The following is a 21,995-nucleotide window of genomic DNA, read 5'->3' as shown; positions in this document are numbered from 1 at the left end:
AACATTCTCAGAAGTATGCCAACAGTTAACCTGCCAGGTTGTTGCCATTTCTAATACAAAGTAGCATTTAGTTTAAACTTATATCTGTCAGTGGACTCCATATGGAAGCACTAAAAACTACAACATGGCTGACACAATGGCGTCAAAGTGGAGGCACAAATAAGACCGCCCACAAAACAGACGGTCAAAAGGCGGCTTGAAGATGGTCTAAAACTATTTCTGCAAAATTTTAGCTGAAGAACTAAAGAACAAGGGTGTGTTTTAAATGTAGGAAAAAAACTTAAGAGGGGGCAGAGATCCCCTAAAATAAATGTCATCCCCCATCAAATCAGTTTTTGAAGTTGAGAAAATACTTTATACTCACAAAATTAATATATTACAAGTTGACAAAATTATCTGCAGGAGGGATGAAAACTGCCTAAAAAGGGACACAATACAGTATCAGCTTTCCTTATCCGTCTGTACTTACGTTGTGTTCGCAGGCCACCCCCCACCCAGTCTGCTTAGGCCATGTCTACACTAAGTCATTTAACTCCTTAAAGGAATAAGTATTTAGCCTAAGCCCCGTTTCAGCCACACTAAACCATCGTTTAAGGTCCCCCTCCTCGGACAAATTTTTACACGGGTAAGTCAGCCGTGTAATTCTTGAATCTCCGGCACTTAGCTTTGTATGGACTCATTGATCGTTTACAAAGTGAGGAAGTGATGCCAGAAAGAACACGCCCACACAGGAAGTGACGTCAGAAAGAACACGCCACAGCCAGCTTCATAATAAAGCGGTATCATAACTTGGAGCTAACCGCTGGAAATATGAAGGCGAGTCAACCAGACATGCCCTTGTTTCTCATTCTTCTACATGTACAGACGCTTGAGGAAATCACACATGAATACCTTAAGAGAAAGCGATTGCAGCTATTTCGGATACAACACTTCTCAGACGGCAAGAGAACTTTATAATGCACGAAAAACTTTGTCCATTTGTCTAAGGAGAGTTAACGAGAATGCGAGCTCCCGTGGATGTCAAGTCAACTTTATTTATATAGCACGTTTTCAACAACTTTTAAATTGAACCAAAGTGCTTTACAGGTTAAAAAAAAGCATAGAGCAAAAAAACCTAAGCAAAACAAAAAAAAAACAAAGAACAAACAATGAATGTGCTGAACAAGATAGTGCAAATACAATACGGTAAAAGGGGTCGAATAAAAAGTAAAAAATATTTACAGAATAAAAATAAAAGTGCGACAAATTGAAAAACACAACGAAAGCGAAGGGGTGGGACGGGGGGGACGACGACTAGAAATGGTGGCCTAGTGGGCGGACTCAGCTCGGGTCAAAGGCCAGCAAGAAGAGGTAGGTCTTAAGGAGGGTTTTGAAGACCCCCAGGCTCTGGGCTGACCTAATGTGGAGGGGAAGGCTGTTCCAGATCTTAGGGGCGGCAACGGAAAAGGCTCAGTCTCCTCTGGTCTTTAGCCTGGATCTGGGGACCGCCAAAAGCATTTGGTCAGCTGACCTTAAGGCTCTAGACGAGGTATGGTGATGCAGCAGCTCGGTCAGGTATTGTGGGGCCAGACCATTTAGGGATTTAAAAACAATTAAAAGTAATTTAAAATCAATGCGGTGACGGACAGGGAGCCAGTGGAGTGAGGCCAGGACTGGGGTGATGTGCTCGCGTTTTTTGGTACTGGTGAGGAGACGGGCAGCCGCGTTTTGCACAAGCTGCAAACGGCGGAGTGATGCCTGATCAATGCCAGCGTACAGTGAGTTATTGTTGTCTAGCCGGTGTGTGATGAAGGCGTGGATAGCAGTCTCCAGGTTGCTCTGGGAGAGATAGGCCTTGGTCTTTGCTAGGGTTCTGAGATGGTAAAAGCTGGTACTAACCACTGAGCTGACCTGTTTGGTGAATTTGAAGGCACTATCAAAGATCACTCCGAGATTTCTCACGGAGGACCGGATGTTTACACCCAGAGGACCTAGAGCACTGACAAACGAGACTGGAGATGTATCGCCGAAGATGATGATCTCGGTCTTGCTCTCATTAAGGTTGAGGAAGTTGGCACTCATCCATGCTTTAATGTCAGTCAGACAGTCAAGCAGTGGTTGAAGTGCGACCTGTCCTGTGGCCTTAAGAGGTAAATAGATCTGAACATCATCGGTATAACAGTGGAATGGGACATTGTGCTTGACCAGGATTTCACCTAAAGGTAGTATGTACAGTAGGAAGAGTATGGGACCCAGGATTGATAAAAAAGGTAGCGTGTGCTTTGTATTACCTGGCCGTCGAAGGAAAACTAACTACGGAAAACAGTGAATGCTTTTAGTCTGCTTTGCCAGTCCATCAGTTATTGTCCCCCATGTATGTCGCTGACTCGATGTCTATGTCCAGAGTATATAAAGTCACCAAAAACGATTGGACAATGAAGGTGAAGGCAAGAGTGAGTGTCCTGACCACATATCTAGATCCCTAGTTTGATTGATGTAAAATTTTCTTTTTCACATTGTTTACGTGTCTAATAAAGATTTGATTAATTCATGACGGCTCAGGTGTGATTCACTACAATAGGGCCGGCCCCACAGCACACTGGATTCCAGTTAATTGAAATACCACAAAACTGGATATTGTTCAGATAAGTTAAATTTAAGAACTTGCACACAAAGCAACACTGGATGTGACTATGACGTGCGCATTTTCCGCGCATGCGTATTAGGTCACGTTGCGTTGGCGGACGAAGGGGAGAGGGGGTCTTAAACAGTGGCATTGTTGTGTGTGGACACGGATAAGGTTAGGTGTGATTTACCTGTAAACGGGGCCAGTGTCAAGTTTCAATACGGTGCAGAGTTTGAAGGAGCAGCACAGAGGTGAGTGTCGCGTCCACTTGCATATGATGAACTAAAGACAAAATGACTTGCCTACGCAAAGTCCTAACAAATGCTGTAGTTCTGACTGTTTTGTTTAATATAAGCGCAGCGGTTTTTTAAAAAAGCGAGCTTTTTTTTTTGCTCATGCTCCCAATGATGATTCTAGTGCATCAGAGACAGCAACCAACATACCTTTAGCATCAGCAAACACTACTACTTCTGTCCCTCTCTCCATTCCTCAAACAAATGCTGCCCCAAAGCAGCCCAGTGACTTAAAGGGGGACTGCAGTTTTTGGGGGGGAATTTTGCCTTTTATTTACAATCCTTATGTAAGACAAGCACATGTTTTTTTTAATGCATTCTGACTAGTAAATAAATGCGATCAAGTCAGCTTACAATGGAACCTATGAGAATTGCTCTATTCTGCCTATAAAGCATTTTAAAAAAACATCCAAACACCTCTATCAAAGTTTTATATATATGCTTAAGAACATATGTAATGTAGTAACAGGCACATTCATAACATGTAATATTTATGTATTTTGCTCATTTAAAGCATATGGCAGCGTATTAATTTCAAAAACGCATCACAATCGCTTTTTCCTTCAACAACATTGCTGATTACCACTTACTGCGGACATCATGATAGCCAACAAACATAATAAAACATCATTAACTGCACAATGTCTGCTGTCACTAGAGAGCCGACAGAGGATGTTCATATATTCCCATTTAGATGAAGAATGACCTCATAATCCTTGCGGAAAAAAAAAAAGCGCAGACCAAGCGACATCTTTCTTGCCATTTCCGGGTCTAAATTGGATGCCACAGTTGACCAACCAGATTATGTCCTCATCCTTCTACTATGCAGGTGAGAGGCATTATGAGCTTGAATAAACTTCCACAAGCTTCGAGGTGAGAAAGCAGCTCACCAGTCGATGCCAACATAGCCACAAAGCTAGTTTGCACTCTGATCACGGCGCCGCTATAAATATTCGGCTGCGTTGGGGCTTATAACAACACTATCACCTATACTAGACTCTGTAAAATAAACAACGCGAGTATGGCTCCCTGCTCTTCGTGCACCGTTCTCATGGATAGGTTGGCCCTACTAGAGGACCGTGTCCGCCAACTAGAGTACAGTAATTCCGTAACTTTAGACGTTGCGGACACATCTAGCGTTAGCTGTAGCGAGCTGACTAGCCCAGTTTGTAGCAGCCCTAAGTGGCCTACCAGCAACAGTGAACCGGTTGAGACGCATAATAGATTTATCCCTTTATTTAGTCCTACACCCCAGTCTACCGGGCACCACGCCTTAGTCATAGGGGACTCCATCACCCGAAACATACAGTTTAGCAAACCAGCTATAATTAAGAGTAAGCACCTGACATTGAAGCTAATCTTAGGGAGCCAACTCGCAACATGCTTAGTAAACACGTACGACAGGCTAATCTTACCACTAGCTACGCAAAACATAGTTGTACACGTTGGCTCCAATGACACTAACATGAGACAGTCAGATTACAAAGGAGGAATATAGCTAGAACTTGTAATCTCGCTAGAAAGACGTCGCACTAATATACAATGAAAACCTCAACCTTACCCCTAACCAAAGTAATAAATAATCATTTGAGGTGCTTACTATGAGGTCTGTCGCACCACTGTACCTCTACCTAGCTGTTATCTACCAACCCCCTGGGCCCTATTCGGACTTTATCAGTGAATTTTCAGAGTTTGACGCTGATCTAGTGGCGCACGCAGATAATATAATTATAGTGTGGGATTTTAATATCCATATGAATACCCCATCAGACCCTCCTTGCTTGGCGCTCCAGACTATAATTGATAGCTGTGGTCTTACACAAATAATAAATAAACCCACGCACCGCAACGGTAATGCGATAGATCTAGTCCTTGTCCAGGGTGTCACCACCTCCAAAGTTATGATACTCCCGTACACTAAAGTAATGTCCGATCATTACCTTATAAAATTCGAAGTTCTGACTCATTGTCAACAAGCTACTAATAACCACTGCTTTAGCAGCTGCAACATTAATGATGTCACAACTATGACTCTTGCTGGCCTACTGCCTTCGGTAATGGCGGCATTCCCAAATTATGTGGGCTCTATCGATAACCTCACTAACAACTTTAACGATGCCCTGCGCAACACCATTGAAATTATAGCACCGCTAAAGCTAAAAAAAAATCCCCTAAAAGGCGTACCCCCTGGTTTACAGAAGAAAATAGAGCTCTTTAACTATCATGTAGAAAGCTGTAACGCAAATGGCGTGTGACTAAACTTGAGGTTTTCCATCAAGCATGGAGTGATAGTTTAATAACTTATAAATGCATGCTTACCTTAGCTAAAGCTAATTACTACTCCAATCTCATCCACCTCAATAAAAACGTTCCTAAATATTTGTTCAGTACAGTAGCATCGCTAACCCAACAAGGGACTCCTCCCAGTAGCTCCACCCACTACGCAGATGACTTTATGAATTTCTTTATTAAGAAAATTGAACTCATTAGAAAGGAGATTTGAAGACAACACGTCCCAGCTACAACTCGGTTCTATTAACACAGATACGAATGTATATATGACGGATATTGCCCTCCAAAATAGTCTCTCTTTTTGATGAAATAACAGGAATTCCTGCAGTGTGTAAATGGGACAAAACGAACATGTTTACTTGACCCACTTCCTGGAAACTTATCAAGGAGCTGTTTGTAATATTAGGACCATCAGTGCTAAATATTATAAACTTATCACTTTCCTCTGGCACTGTTTCCCTTGCATTTAAAAAAGCAGTTATTCATCCTCTGCTCAAAAAACCTAACCTCGGTCCTGACCTCATGGTAAACTAATATCTGGAAAATCCTCCAAAAAATTGTTGCACAGCAGGTAAATGAACACTTGGCATCTAACACTCTCTGTGAACCCTTTCAGTCCGGTTTCAGGGCAAATCACTAAACGGAGACAACCTTCGCAAAAATGACTAATGATCTATTGCTAACTATGGATGCTGATGCGTCATCCATCTTGCTGCTACTTGATCTTAGCACTGGTTTTGATACTGTCGATCATAACATTTTATTAGAATGTATCAAAACGCATATCGGTATGTCAGACTTAGCCTTTTCGTGGTTTAAGTCCTATATTAAAGACAGGATGCAGTGCGTTTCCTATAACAATGTGACCTTGGAGTATGTTAAGGTAACGTGCAAGTTCCACAGGGTTCGGTTCTTCGCCCTGCACGCTTCAGAATTTACACGCTGCCGCTAGGTGACATCATACGCAAATGCGGAGTTAGCTTTCACTGTTATGCTGATGACACCCAACTTTACATGCCCCTAAAGCTGACCAACACGCCAGATTGTAGTCACCTGGAGGCGTGTCTAAATGAAATTAAACAATGGATGTCCAATAACTTTTTGCAACTCAACGCAAAGAAAACGGAAATATTGATTATCTGTCCTGCTAGACACCGGAACCTATTTAATAATACCACCTTAAGATTTGACAACAACACAATTACAAACCCCGTTTCCATATAAGTTGGGAAATTGTGTTAGATGTAAATAAACGGAATACAATGATTTGCAAATCCTTTTCAACCCATATTCAATTGAATGCACTACAAAGTCAAGACAGTGTTTCCCATAAACTGCCAAGATACCTGTGGCGGTGGGAGCGTGGCTATGGGCGTGGTAACCATGACATCGAGTAATTTGCATAATTTACTACAATATGATTTTCTCTAAAAAGGCTCAAAAAAATGTATACTTACTAATTAACAGTGTTGGGACTAACGCGTTACAAAGTAACGCGTTACTGTAACGCCGTTAGTTTCGGCGGTAACTAGTAATCTAACGCGTTATTTTTTATTTTTCAGTAACTACATGATGCGTTACTGCGTTATTTTACATTACTTTTAATGTAGTATAAAGTGTGTTAGTGTCGTAGTTCTGATTCTTCTTGTGTCACAAACCGGAGAAGAGAGACCTGCGCTCTGTGTGTGTGTCTGAGTGTGGGGGGAGAGAGAAGAGGGGGGCGTGTCTGATCATGGCGGAGCTGCAGTCGAGTTTGTTGGAGATATTTTCACTACTATTCTTTTGTCGAGCACAAAGAAAATAACATTTTAGTTAAATGTAAATTGTGCTTTGGATCAAAGATCCCATCTACTGCCCAAAACAGCAATTCAAATCTGCTGAGTGCTGCAACAAGCTACATAAGCAACATGCTTCGACGTAGCTAGTAAAGAGACAGACTCCGATGCCACTTTCCCTTGTCGTAGAATTTCTGACCTTTTGACCTATATTTCTTGTCTTTTAAGAATGTCCGCTCATTTTCAATTCTCTTGTATTTTGTGCCATTGAATGGACCAGTGGTGGGACAAAAGTGAATATTAAGTCGTGCCAACCTGTCTACAGAATGTGTTGACTGTCTAAAGGATTCGAGTTGTTATGGAACAGATAGGAAAAACAACAAGACATTGACGCATTTAGATAACAAACAATGACGCACAAGAGACATATAAAAAATGGCAGAAGACCGGAACTCGACAGTGATTTTGGCTTGTGTGTGTCTTGTTTGAGTAACATGTGGTCTGTCTGCACGGCCAACTTAATTCAACCTGCACTTCTGATAATGGGCAAATAAATTTGTTGTACTAAACTACTTTTGTTGCCTGTTTAAGCTTCGGACAATCCACTACACAAATTGGCGTCACGAACAGGATGGTTTAGAAGCTACAGGTCGACAGCCGCTCCCGCTCTCTCTGTCAGGCAGACAGTGTGTTGCACGCGCGCATCTAATACAAGGTAAGCGTTTTGCTTAAAGTGTAAACATTTTCTGCCTGGAGAGAGCCGGATCGATAAGACTAATTGCTGAATCTATTTTTGATAAAAGATAGGTTTAGTCAGGTTCTCCAAAAACAACCTGGAATGGGGTAAATTATGGTTGGATTGAGTTGTTCTATATGTGATCATTTGTCTGTGTGTTTGTTGAAAACTTGTGATTTCTTGTTTTTAACATAAGGGGATTGTTGATAGAATTTTGGTGGTTTGGAGTGTTTTTGAAGCATAAGACGATGTGAGACGAAAAATTTCTTTTAACCTCTTCATCCTCTGTCGTTGTTGGCAGAGGATGCTTTTTTCTGCAAGTACATTAGGTTAGCCGGAGTTGGATACAGCTAAATTATAGGCAAGAGTTGCTAACTGGTGTGACATTTGGCCCATACAAATTGATGACGTCTATGAAGGTGCGACATATCTGTTTATGTGGAAACTGCAGCGGTGGGAAAAGCCTCTTATAGGTGACCGCTCATTGACTCCGGTAAAGGAGATCAACTGAGCGGATAGCTGTCACGACAAATTTGGAAATTTGCTGCAAATAGACAGGTATTGATCGGGCTGCATATGGTAGAGCTTTGGTGAAACTTGGTGAAACTGTATGGACTGACCAGACACAAGTCTGTAGGATTGCTGGGTGATTTCCAGTGGTCCTATTGGGCGTTAGGCCAGGTTTTTCCGTGTTGGTCAGGGATAACGCAGGTGTTGCTCCAATGAAACGGGTTAATCGCCGTTTTATGAGCAATGATGGAACCTGGTTTTTGTGATATGAGACGGCCGATTCCACAAAAGCACGTGTGCATTAGTTGTTTATATTGGTCCGGACCAGGGGGGCGTGGTTTGTGGGATAAAAATGTGTGTTTTTTAAATTTATATATATATCTGCGTATTGTAATAACATTTTTGTAGCACCTGGTTTCTTATCCGTTTTAATGCCCCTCTGAAAAAATCAACCTCTCCTCACCTCCCTCCCTCATGCTTTTGTGAGAGTTTCCTCACGCTTTTCTCACAGCCCCGCTATCTGTAAAAGTTGCGAAATTTTCCAAAATGTGTGTGCGTGTGAGAAAGACAAAGTTTATGTACAGAAAACATATGAGTGAATGATCTATCCATTTAATTATCTTATTCCGCTCTCGGAGGTTGGATCGCGGGGGCAGCAGCCTAAGCAGGGAAGTCCAGAATACCCTCCTAGTTCACATGAGACCCTCCTTAAACTTGACTATTTGTCCATCTAAGAGTGAATGATAAATGTTGTTCTTATTATTAAGGTTCTGATATGATACAGCTGTGCTTCTGGATGAGAAAAATAGTTGTCTGTTGCATTTACTTTTAACTGTGCTGGTGATTGTGACTGTGCGATATTACAGTTGTTTTACACACTGAGATTTTGAGTACGGGAAAAAAGGCTCTTGCTCGCTGGTAAATTCTCTGTGTGAGTGACTGTGTGACGCATATAAAAAAAAAAAAAAAAAAAAAAAAAAAAAAAAAGGAGTCTCAGCTGGGAGACATTTTGAGATAAGTGTGTGCGTGTGACGAGGCTGTGTGAGTGTCAACTGTACGAGGCATTGGTTCAAAGAGGAGTGACACTGTTAGCATTGAGCTAGGTTAGCATTGTGTTAGCATAGCATTGAGCTGGGTTAGCATTGTGTTGGCATAGCATTGAGCTAGGTTAGCATTGGGTTGGCATAGCATTGGGCTAGGTTAGCAAAAGTTTGCTTACTGAGGCATAGTAAGGCTAAGTTAGCATCTAGCTTGGCATTACTAAGTGTGGTTGAACAGTTATTCTCGGTCTGTAGAGTGTGCTAGTAGTAGGTGCTTGCTAAGTCCAGTAAAATAATAGATATATGGAAAATTACACGTTTAAATATCAATAAATAAATACGGATTGTGGGACATTGAAACATTGTTTAATTCATCATTCATTTATATGTTTAGTATACTTTTTTGATACAGCCTTGATGCTCTGCTGATCCATACAGTTCCTGGGTGGAAGTTGAGACAAACACACACGCACGAACATCATAGATTAGGACACATTGTAACTTTGAATTAATAGTTATACAACAAATAAATTAATAATATTGAATTTAAATTTGATAAAGATAAATTGATTATACATTGACATTTTAATTTTTTTTAGGAATAAACAATAAAATAAGTTACATTTATATTCTAATACATCTAAGGGCATCTGTGAAACAGAGTCTGAAGAAGTACAGATAAGAGCCACTCAGCGCCATTGTCAAAACAAAACGTAGAGAAGCGTTAAACAAATTCTAATCAGAAGGAAGACAGACCAAAATATGAGAACTTAAGTAAACAGACAGCAAGTAAACCAGAAATAATAATGTAAATAAATAACAAAGAAAGCAAATTTCTATGTGACATTGGTGCATGTAGAATTACAAATAGAGAATAAAACTAAATGGAAATAACTGTCTGCAAGATGAGCATGACGTCATGAATTGTGCTCGGGTTAGTAATAGATAGATAAAACGTTATTGATTCCTTCAGGAGAGTTCCCTCAGGAAGAAGAAGTAAAAAGTAAACAGTAACTAATAAGGGTATAAATGGAAACAAAATAGAAAAATATTACAAGGAGAATAAAAATAGAACAGTAAAATAAGAGACACTAGGCATTAACGACCATGATATAAAAAAGTATTGCACTGTTATTGTTTTGCATTCCCTGTCATCCTAGCCCCCCCAAAGAGGAGTTGTACAGTCTAAGGATGTATGAGACAAAGGATTTTTTATAGGCTAAACCAGTAGTTCTCAAAGGAGGATATGGTGTTTCCACCCGGACAAAAAAGGGGGGTACTTGAAGGTATGCCAAGGGGTACCTGAGATTTTAAATATTTTAAAATAGCGACAATTCAAAATCCTTTATAAATATAATCATAGAAGAATAATTCTTCAACAAAATAAATATTTAGAATTAAGTTCACGAGCCCAGATGGATCTCTATTACAATATCCAAAGAAGGTTGATGATTGATTATATGTATAGAAATTTTGATTATAATTTAATCACTTGTTTAATTTTTAAAACGTTTGTCATTCTTATATATTTTTTTGTCCAAATAAGTCAAGTAAGACCACAACAAATGAGCAATATGGTGCACTGTTATACAATTTAATAAATCAGAAAATGATGACATTATGCTGTATTTTATTTCTTTATTTTACTGAAAAAAAAAAAGGTTGAAAACCACTACCCTAAATCATATCTAAAGCTAAAATTATTTTATAAGACTGATTATTTTGGATTATTGTGTTTGTATTGTGAGAGGAGAGAAAGAGAGAGAGGAAGAGAGAGCAGGTGAAAAAACAGATTGAGGGTGAAGAGGATGGTTTGAGAAAATATGGGAAAAGGATGTTTATAACCTTACGTTATGTGAATGGTTTCTAGGAGAACAGAAAATAGAAACATTGTGTGAAGTGTAAGGAAGAGATGGATATAGGATGTTGTTTGTAAAGGAAAACGAAAGTGAAGAAAAGATGAGAAAGTGACAAATGAAGGTATTCGTAAATGGTATGCTGTTGATTGTGGTTAGCTGCAAGTTTGTTTGTTTGTTTAGTTGTTTAAGTGAAATGGGAAGAAATCAATAGGAATAATTACATGCAAAATGGAATAAAACTATGAGTGCGATAGATAATGAATGAATAAATGGAATAAGTTTATTTTGGTCATATAATCAACCATCAACCAATTTGTGTGAGCAGTTTAACAGTAAATTAGACATATTAACAATCATACACATTTACACACAGAACAAAAAAGAAAAATGACCGCAAAAAAAAAAAAAAGAATAGGCGGAAGCCAAAGCTTATATTGGCCTATGATATACATTTACTGAACATTAAATTACCTGGAACATCAACGTTAAAAGATGAAAGTAATTGTTACTATATTTTATAATGTTCAAAAAACTTTACTTTTCAAGGGTCTCCAAAACCATAACAAAAAACTACATGTGTTCAGCTCATCACTGAGGATGGTACATCATTTAATTCCTAGAACTGAATTACATTTGTATTTTTATTTTATTTTACTTGACCTATTTCAAAAATCAATATCCCCCGTAAATGATAGTTTTCTCCTCATAATGTAAATAAGCTAAGAATACAAACTGGAAGGCTGTTGTTCTTTACTCGGAAACATAATTGCCATTGTTTTAGAATTAAATTATCTGAAGATTTAACACATTATGACTTATAAAAAATAGATTGGTATGATCATAACAATAATGCTTTGTGTAATATTGAAATGAGCCTTTTAAGTTTAAGTATTGGGTCTATATTTCTTCTATAAACATTTCCCCAAACTTCAAAACAATATTACATATGGAAAAATAAATGAATAATATAACATGTGCAGACATTTCTTATTCAGCATGTGTTTAACTTTATACCGAATAGCAATGGATTTGGATATTTTTCTTTGATATGTTCAATATGCGGCTTCCAACATATTAATGATCAATTATTATTCTCAAGAATGTAGTTCATATACTCTGTCAATTTCCACTTGATTCAACTTTAATTTTTGTTTCACAATTTGACTTTGCACCCTGGACAGGTCGCTACCTCATCACAGGGCCAACACAGATAGATAGACAGACAACATTCACACACTAGGGCAAATTTTGTCTTATTAATTTCTACATATTGAGATCTATTACTTAAAATAACTACTTAACCACTGTTGTGAAACACCTTTCTAATTTATGGGAGTATTGGGATAGGATTGAGGAAGATGTCTGCTGTGGTGGTGGTTAGTTTGGAAATTAATTTAATAAAGGTAACTTTAAAGTGCAGTCTGACATTTTAGTTTGGAGTAATTTAGTTTTATTTAGACATTGCAGTACACCATACCATACGCCCGGGAATCGTTTTTGGTGATTTGGCTCCCAAAATTTTTTGTAGTCTTTGGTATGACTCGGCCGGGGTTTTGGGCTTGCGACCTGCCGATCTCAGGGCGGACACTCTAACCACTAGGCCACTGAGATGAAGGAGGCCATCCAAATCTCAACAGCTTTCAGTTAGCTACAGATTTTGAGAGTATAATGCGAATAACTATAACTTTACAACGGTTTGCTGTGAATAGTGTTGAATAATAATTACAAATAACAGCCTACATTAATAATTAGAATAAGAGCCGATATGTAGGGTGTTAAAAAGAGGAGAAGTGTGATTAGGGCTGGCGCCTAGAGCATGGCCTTGTGTGGTTGTTGTGACTAGGTTGGATAACCAGTCGGAGACAGGCAAGGAAAGGATAGGCAGCTTTGTTTGTGTGGCGTTTTTCATGCAACAAAGTGAAATGAAAGAAAATAAAAGCAAAATTAAAATGCAGACAATAAAAATAAACAGTGCGGACGTTAAAAGTTAAAAGATTAAAAGATTTAGCTGAAAGATAAGGAGAAAACTGAATAAAAACATTATTTTGTTTTGGAGAATATCACGCACAGCGGGAGGTCAGAGTGCAAGCATGACAGCTTGCTCGCGCCTACTGATAGACAAATGATAGTTTAAATTAACTTATAGATAATCTTTAAGTGAATTAAAAGGGTACTTAAATACACATGAAGTAGTACGTATAATCTTTGAATTAAGGTTATTGATTAGCAATTAATGGGATAGTTAAGACTGTAATTTTAAAACGTGATATGCAAAATTGAACTAACCGAGAGGATGTGAAAACGATGGGTGTACATGTTTTGAGCTCCAAATTCTGGAGGAAAAAACCTCAACAAAACGTAAAACCATACAGACGGACTTGGGTGGTAGCCACGGTTGTGCTAGGTCAAGCGAGGGTGGAAAGGATATGCAGCAGGGGGACTGCCAACTTCTCTGAACAAGACAAGCTCCAGAGTTGTAGCCAGAACATGCTCACAAAAAATACAGGTGTGACAGCAGGACGAACAGCAGGATACAAACAGACCCCTGCTGGACATAAGTGTCAACGGACAATGTTCAACGCAATCTTTGAAGCATTCCTTTGTGGTCAACCTGCCCACACCTTGTAATGACCTGCTTACGAACTGTGCCCTGACAATTCAATACTGCACAGAAGGAACTTCCTGATGTTGCCTGACAGCACAACATCAGCTGACAACTACTGGAGACGCCTCCCAGGAACGAGTGGAAGACGGGGACTGCTCCAACTGTCCTAGCACTAGCTGACTGAGGTGCGTCCGTGTGCCCTGCCACCCAAACCGCCAAAGTGTATGATCACCAATTAGACGACTCATAATAGGAGCCTTTTGACTCTTACATATGGTGGGACTCAAGGTATGGCCGCTCATGTGAACTATCCTTACAACAATTAGAATGGTGTAAGATGGACAACTAATGACCCACATTGTTCCCTCTGTCCTGCCTACGAAACCAAAAATTTAGGTCAAATGATAAAACAGGGCGTAGCTGCCGCTGATTGAACCGATACGCAAATACCACATTTTCAATTATTTCGGTTGTCTGTTAAAAACATAGCTATTGGTTGCAATTTGGACACTCCTGCTGTAGGCTACAAGGAGCTAGCAGCTACACAACAGCTGAGCTAAAACAAAATTTAAGCATATCAAATAATTGTAGTTGCTTATTACATACACAAAGTCGCAGAGAGACAGAAGTCTGTAGAAAGTAATCAGTAACAAACGTGTCCGCATTATTAAACTTTCTACCACAGGAAATATACTGAACAAATACAGCAGTTACTGTCAGACTCTAATCCGGATTACCTTGTCTATCAGACACATGGTTAAAACCCACAACAACTTTCGTTCTAATTAATGTCCCGGGGGACAAGATTACAGAAAAGACAGATTGAGTGACAAAGGGGGGAGGAATTATGATTTATGAAAGGGAAAACATTATAAGTAGATCAATTTGAGTATGTTGAAATTAAAATCACATTTTCCTCAGAAATGTATTTCGAGGTAATTGTAGTATACCGACCGACCACAGCTAAAGACATTTTTCTTGATTCATTTTCAGACATCCTCAAACAGCATAGTATGAAAGAAGTAACGTCATGGGGGACGTTAATCTGGACTGGTTAAATAAAACACGTAGAAAGAAACTTAAGGATATTATAAACGGCTTCTACATGATACAAAGGATAAGCAGCCCTACTAGAATTACAATTGGATGACAAAAATCAAAGAGAACATCTGTAAATACACGAATACAAAACCAGAAAGAAGAGTGTTAAAATAAAAATACCATTGGATTAATAAAACAATTTGGATTCTAAGACATGAGGACTCAGCTCTCATAAGAGCAATTAAAACAGGTCTAAATACAGATTTAATGATTTTAAAAGTTTTGAGGAACAAAGTTACAATGTTTATGCGGAAGTCTAAGGCTGACTTTCACTTAGAATTAATCAAAGCTGCAAAAGGGAACATTAGAAAGTATGGAAAACAAACAAAAAAAACTTACTGAAAGAGAGCAAACAAGAAACAACACTAACATTAAATATCAATGGCGTTACTATCGCAGACAGTCTGGACATAAGTAATAATTTTAATGAACATTTCATCCAGTCTGTACAAACCCTGAATAAAAAGTCCCTCAAAATCAGTGCAAATAATTGTCATTTATTCAGGATGGACTAATTTTAGAATTAACAAATGAAACAAAGTTAAACAAAATCTTTGCTGCATTATCAGACTCACGATCTAGAGATATATATCTGTATATATGGGTTGGACACTATCTTCCTAAAAACATATAAGGATTGTATTATTGCTCGTATAACAACGATTGATAAATAAATCAATAATGGAAAACACTTTCCCTACCACGTCGAGAAACTGCTACTATGATTAAATCCATAAAGCAGGAAATAAAGAAGACCAAAACATGTACAGACCAATTAGCCTTCTCCACGTTATAACAAAAGGAATAGAAAATTTGAAGTTAAAAAGTGGCTTTGGAGCAATCAAGGCTGCTCAGACGGTCGCTAAGAGGGGCATTATGTTGACACATCAACTTAATGTGTAGTATATTTATCCATGAGAGCATTTTTGATGTAGGTATGGCTGTTAAAAGCTTGGTTGTTGTTATGAATGATGACAGATGTGAACAAGAGCATGTATTGTCTTTGTGTGATGATGTAAATAAGGTGTGGTTGTATTGTATGATTAAGTATGTGTCCATGAAGGGGCATTTTAGGACTTCTCTTAATCTGATTACATGCTACAGTATGATTATTTTTTTTATTAATTATTAATTACTATGAATGTATATATTTATTATGATTAATTAGTGTCATAATTTTATTGCTTGATTTTTGGATCCCTTTAATTTAGGTAGCCTGGGACTGCAGATGGAAAGTAGCTATTTAGATATAATCTGGTACAGAACATATCTGTTTCTGAACTTAATGTTTCTGTGCATTGTCCCATCATAGATAGACTAAAATAAATACAACTATTTAGTGAATTATTGAGGCCACAATAATTCACTAGGTGTTGTAAAATATCAAAGTACTATTGGAAAAGCGAACAGTGACCTCAAACATGACCTGTCCTCCGCCTCTGTTCTTGCTGCGCTTGACTATCAGCTGTCTTTTCTTTTTCTTGGATGTTTCTGAAACTACTAATACTACTACTACTACTACTATTACTATTACTACGACTAACACTGTCCCTGTGAGAGGGACAGAGGGGGGAGGTGAGTTTGGATTGGGTCAAGTTTGAGCGTGTTGGTTTTATCTAATCGATATGATCAATCCGGTACAAGGATAAAGGAACGTAATGATTTAGATTGACAATTGCAGTGGTTGGCGAAAGCAACCCCAACCTCAAAGGAGGGTGCCAATTCAGTAATTAAATGTTTTGTGAATGATCTAATATCCCGACATGGTTTCCCCAAAAAGATTAGGTCAAACAACGGCACCTATTTTAAGAAAACAGGTTAATCTTCTTCAGTCACAAGATCAGCACTTCTCAGGACCAGCAGCTTCCTAGGAAGGTGGAAAGACCATGAGACCAAAATGGTAAGTTTGCAAAATGTAGAATTTGTGTGCCAGTTCCTCTGTGCAGATTTGAGGATGAAAGCAGCCACTCCAGATTCCCTTGCACTCGCTAAGAGGGGCACGGTCAAAGCCAATCCAGGACCAACACCCGATACCTGACTGGAAGGAACCGAGAGGAGAGACAACACCTTGCCAGCGATGACGAGAACAACTAAGGTTGCCAGCCAATGTGTCCACCGGGACTCCAGCAGCTGTGGAAAGAAGTGTCGGGAGTGCCGAAGCAGCGAGGAGGCCTGAAGCAAGCCGAGGGCCTGGACCAAAGCCCCACGCCCCATACTCTGCCCCCGCCTTCCCCAAAGCCCCCACAGCTCCAACTTTTTCTCAGCTTTTCCCCAATTTCGGCCAGCACGCACCGGCTACTGAACAGTCTGCCCAATGGACTGAACCACACCCCAAAGAGAGACAGACTGTTTGAGTGGATCTCTTTCTTCACAAGGGCAGCCGAAAGCCCAACAAGGTGTCGGCAGGCCATCAGCCTGAGGCACCACCTTGCCATCTATACGAGCACTAATCAAACATGGACTCATACGAAATTCAGTTGTGTGTTCAAAATCAATTGATAATCAACAATATTGGTAACTACATTCATTGCAAATGCCGGGAAAAATATTTTTGCAAATATCTTACAGTCATAAGTCTATATACATTCATCTATTTATGTTCAATGATGTTCATGATCAAAGTATTTGTTATTCCTTTACTAAATCAAAGGGTAGGCCACTAATTGTGTTCTGTGAGATGGTTTTACTGCAGGCTGGTAACAGCGATCGCTCTGAAGGAGGGTCATAGACGGAATTTTTGCCTCGTATAAAAACATTGAGGTTTTTGCCTCTATCTGTGGTAGAGATTAGTGGTCTACATCAGAAATTGTTTTGGTCCAGGGTCTTAGTAGAATTTCTGACCTTTGACCTATATTGCATGTCTAATAAGAATGTACGCTCATTTAATTTCTCTTCTATTCTGTGCCAGTGGGACAAAGGTGAATATGGAGTTGTGCCAACCTGTCTACAGAATGTTTAGAATTTCCAAATATGACTAAAACAAAACAATCGTGACGCATTAGATAACAAACAATGACGCACAAGAGACATAAAAAATGGCAGAAGACCGGAACTCGACAGTGATTTTGGCTTGTGTGTGTCTTGTTTACTCCGGAGTAACATGTGGTCTGTCTGCACGGCCAACTTAATTCAACCTGCACTTCTGATAATGGGTAAATAAATTTGTTGTACTAAACTACTTTTGTTGCCTGTTTAAGCTTCGGACAATCCACTACAGTGGGATCGGTGTATTAGCGGCTGGCTGCAGCAACACAACCAGGAGGACTTTGACTTGGATAGCAGACGCGCTATCCGACGCTAGCCGCCGACCGCACGGATGATCGGGTGAAGTCCTTCGTCGCTCCGTCGATTGCTGGAACGCAGGTGAGCACGGGTGTTGATGAGCAGATGAGGGCTGGCTGGCGTAGGTGGATAGCTAATGTTTTTAGCGTAGCTCTGTGAGGTCCCGTTGCTAAGTTAGCTTTAATGGCGTCGTTAGCAACAGCATTGTTAAGCTTCGCCAGGCTGGAAAGCATTAAAGGCCTACTGAAACCCACTACTACCGACCACGCAGTCTGATAGTTTATATATCAATGATGAAATCTTAACATAACACATGCCAATACGGCCGGGTTAACTTATAAAGTGACATTTTAAATTTCCCGCTAAACTTCCGGTTCGAAACGCCTCTGAGGATGACGTATGCGCGTGACGTAGCCCGGCGAACACGGGTATGCCTTCCACATTGAAGCCAATACGAAAAAGCTCTGTTTTCATTTCATAATTCCACAGTATTCTGGACATCTGTGTTCGTGAATCTGTTGCAATCATGTTCATTGCATTATGGAGAAGGAAGCTGAGCAAGCAAAGAAGAAAGTTGTCGGTGCGAAATGGACGTATTTTTCGAACGTAGTCAGCCACAACAGTACACAGCCGGCGCTTCTTTGTTTACATTCCCGAAAGATGCAGTCAAGATGGAAGAACTCGGATAACAGAGACTCTAACCAGGAGGACTTTTGACTTCGATACACAGACGCCTGTAGAGAACTGGGACAACACAGACTCTTACCAGGATTACTTTGATTTGGATGACAAAGACGCAGACGTGCTACTGTGAGTATGCAGCTTTGGCTTCTAAACATTTGATCGCTTGACCGTATGTGCGCAACTTTTTTTTGCGTATGTACGTAACTTTTTTAAAATATATAAGCTTTATGAACCTTGGGTTAGGTGAACGGTCTTTTGGGCTGAGTGATTGTGTGTGTTGATCAGGTGTTTGAATTGTATTGGCGTGTTCTATGGAGCTAGGAGCTAGCATAGGAGCTAGGAGCTAGCAGAGGAGCTAGGAGCTAGCGTAACAAACACGCAGGTGTTTTTATGCAGGATTAATTTGTGGCATATTAAATATAAGCCTGGTTGTGTTGTGGCTAATAGAGTATATATATGTCTTGTGTTTATTTACTGTTGTAGTCATTCCCAGCTGAATATCAGGTACCGTGAGTATGCAGCCTTGGCTGCTAACCATTTGAGAGCTTGACCGTATGTGCGCGTCACGTACGTAACTTTTTAAAAATATATAAGCTTTATGAACCTTGGGTTAGGTGAACGGTCTTTTGGGCTGAGTGATTGTGTGTGTTGATCAGGTGTTTGAATTGTATTGGCGTGTTCTATGGAGCTAGGAGCTAGCAGAGGAGCTAGGAGCTAGCGTAACAAACACGCAGGTGTTTTTATGCAGGATTAATTTGTGGCATATTAAATATAAGCCTGGTTGTGTTGTGGCTAATAGAGTATATATATGTCTTGTGTTTATTTACTGTTGTAGTCATTCCCAGCTGAATATCAGGTCACCCCCGGCTCTCACAGCATCTTCCCTATCTGAATAGCTTCAACTCCCCACTAGTCCTTCACTTGCACTTTACTCATCCACAAATCTTTCATCCTCGCTCAAATTAATGGGGAAATTGTCGCTTTCTCGGTCCGAATCTCTCTCACTTCATGCGGCCATCATTGTAAACAATAGGGAACTTTGCGTACATGTTCAACTGACTACGTCACGCTACTTCCGGTAGGGGCAAGCCTTTTTTTTATCAGATACCAAAAGTTGCAATCTTTATCGTCGTTCTATACTAAATCCTTTCAGCAAAAATATGGCAATATCGCGAAATGATCAAGTATGACACATAGAATAGATCTGCTATCCCCGTTTAAATAAAAAAAATTCATTTCAGTAGGCCTTTAACCATGTATTTACAGGTCCATGGTTTAATAGTATTGTTGATTTTCTGTCTATCCTTCCAGTCAGGGGTTTATTTCTTTTTGTGCTATCTGAAGTTAAGCCCGATGCTATCACGTTAGCTCCGTAGCTAAAGTGCTTCGCCGATGTGTTGTCGTGGAGATGTCACTGTGAATGTCCATTTCACGTTCTCGACTCTCATTTTCAAGAGGATATAGTATCCGAGGTGGTTTGAAATACAAATCCGTGATCCACAATAGAAAAAGGAGAGTGTGGAATCCAATGAGCCAGCTTGTACCTAAGTTACGGTCAGAGCGAAAAAAGATGCGTCCTGCACTGCACTCTAGTCCTTCACTCTCACGTTCCTCATCCACGAATCTTTCATCCTAGCTCAAATTAATGGAGTAATCGTCGCTTTCTCGGTCTGAATCGCTCTCGCTGCTGGTGTAAACAATGGGGAAATGTGAGGAGCCTTTCAACCTGTGACGTCACGCTACTTCCGGTACAGGCAAGGCTTTTTTTATCCGCGACCAAAAGTTGCGAACTTTATCGTCAATGTTCTCTACTAAATTCTTTCAGCAAAAATATGGCAATATCGCGAAATGATCAAGTATGACACATAGAATAAATCTGCTATCCCCGTTTAAATAAAAGAAATTCATTTCAGTAGGCCTTTAAAGTTGGGACAAAATGCAGCTGCTAGACTTTTGACAAGAACACCGGCTTCCTGTGCACTTAAGATGCGACTTTAAGGTTTTCTTAAGTATAAAATACTAAACGGTCTAGCTCCATCCTATCTTGCTGATTGTATTGTACCATATGTCCCAGCAAGAAATCTGCGTTCTAAGAACTCCGGCTTACTAGTGATTACCAGGGCACAAAAAAAATCTGCGGGCTATAAAGCGTTTTCTATTTGGGCTCCAGTACTCTGGAATGGCCAACCGGTGACAGTTAGAGATGCTACCTCAGTAGAAGCATTTAAGTCCCATCTTAAAACTCATTTGTATACTCTAGCCTTTAAATAGACCCCCTTTTAAAATCAGTTGATCTGCCGTCTCTTTTCTGCTCTGCCCACCTCTCCTGCGTGGAGAGGTTATCAGGTGACCACAGACCTCTACACGCACATCCCAAAAAAAAATCTAGCTTCACATCAGTGTTTGCTGATGACAAAGAAAAACAAAAAGGTCATGAAAACTTCCCACATCCTAAAATACATTACAGTGTAAAGACAATTTCCATCAAAAAGAAAATATAAAAATGTATTTTTTGTATTTTATCCCTTGCACGTTTCATGTTCTTTTCCTTTTGGTTGTTTTTAACTTAATTACCGTTTGAAAATCCATCCATCCATTTTCTACCGTTTCTCCCTTTCGCAACACAAAATGTTATGTTGAAATGTGGTTTCGATCATGGTTTGATTGTCAAAGAGGGTTGGTAATTTGTGATATTTCTACCTGAATAACTGCTTCTGATATTCTGTACATTCTAGTTATACAAGTAAATGGTATTCATATTGCTGCATGACAGTGTCTTAATCAATTTATTAAGTGTAATATTGAGCCTGTTGAACCTTCTGTAATTGAGGACTATCAAAAAGAACATGTTACCAAATAATATATACCGCATTTTTTGGAGTACAAGTCGCTCCGGAGTATAAATCGCACCTGCCGAAAATGCATAATAAAGAAGGAAAAAAACATAAGTCGCACTGGAGTATAAGTCGCATTTTTGGGGAAATGTATTTGATAAAACCCAACACCAATAATAGACATTTGAAAGGCAATTTTCAATAAATAAAGAATAGTGAACAACAGGCTGAATAAGTGTACGTTATATGACGCATAAATAACCAACAGAGCGTGCCTGGTATGTTAACGTAACATATTATGGTAAGAGTCATTCAAATAACTATAACATATAGAACATGCTATACATTTACCAAACAATCTGTCACTCTTAATCGCTAA

General features: G+C 39.5%; 1 protein-coding gene across 2 annotated transcripts in view; it reads right to left on the bottom strand.

Annotated features, from left to right (window-relative positions):
- Positions 1 to 21,995, bottom strand: part of ddx4 (DEAD (Asp-Glu-Ala-Asp) box polypeptide 4) — a 91,792-nt gene that overhangs the window by 8,649 nt on the left and 61,148 nt on the right. The window lies entirely within an intron of this gene.

This window comes from Entelurus aequoreus, linkage group LG07, assembly GCF_033978785.1.
Source record: "Entelurus aequoreus isolate RoL-2023_Sb linkage group LG07, RoL_Eaeq_v1.1, whole genome shotgun sequence".
Taxonomy (NCBI): Eukaryota; Metazoa; Chordata; class Actinopteri; order Syngnathiformes; family Syngnathidae; genus Entelurus; species Entelurus aequoreus.
Note: the sequence above shows the minus strand (reverse complement) of the source record. Positions and strands in the feature narration are given on the sequence as shown.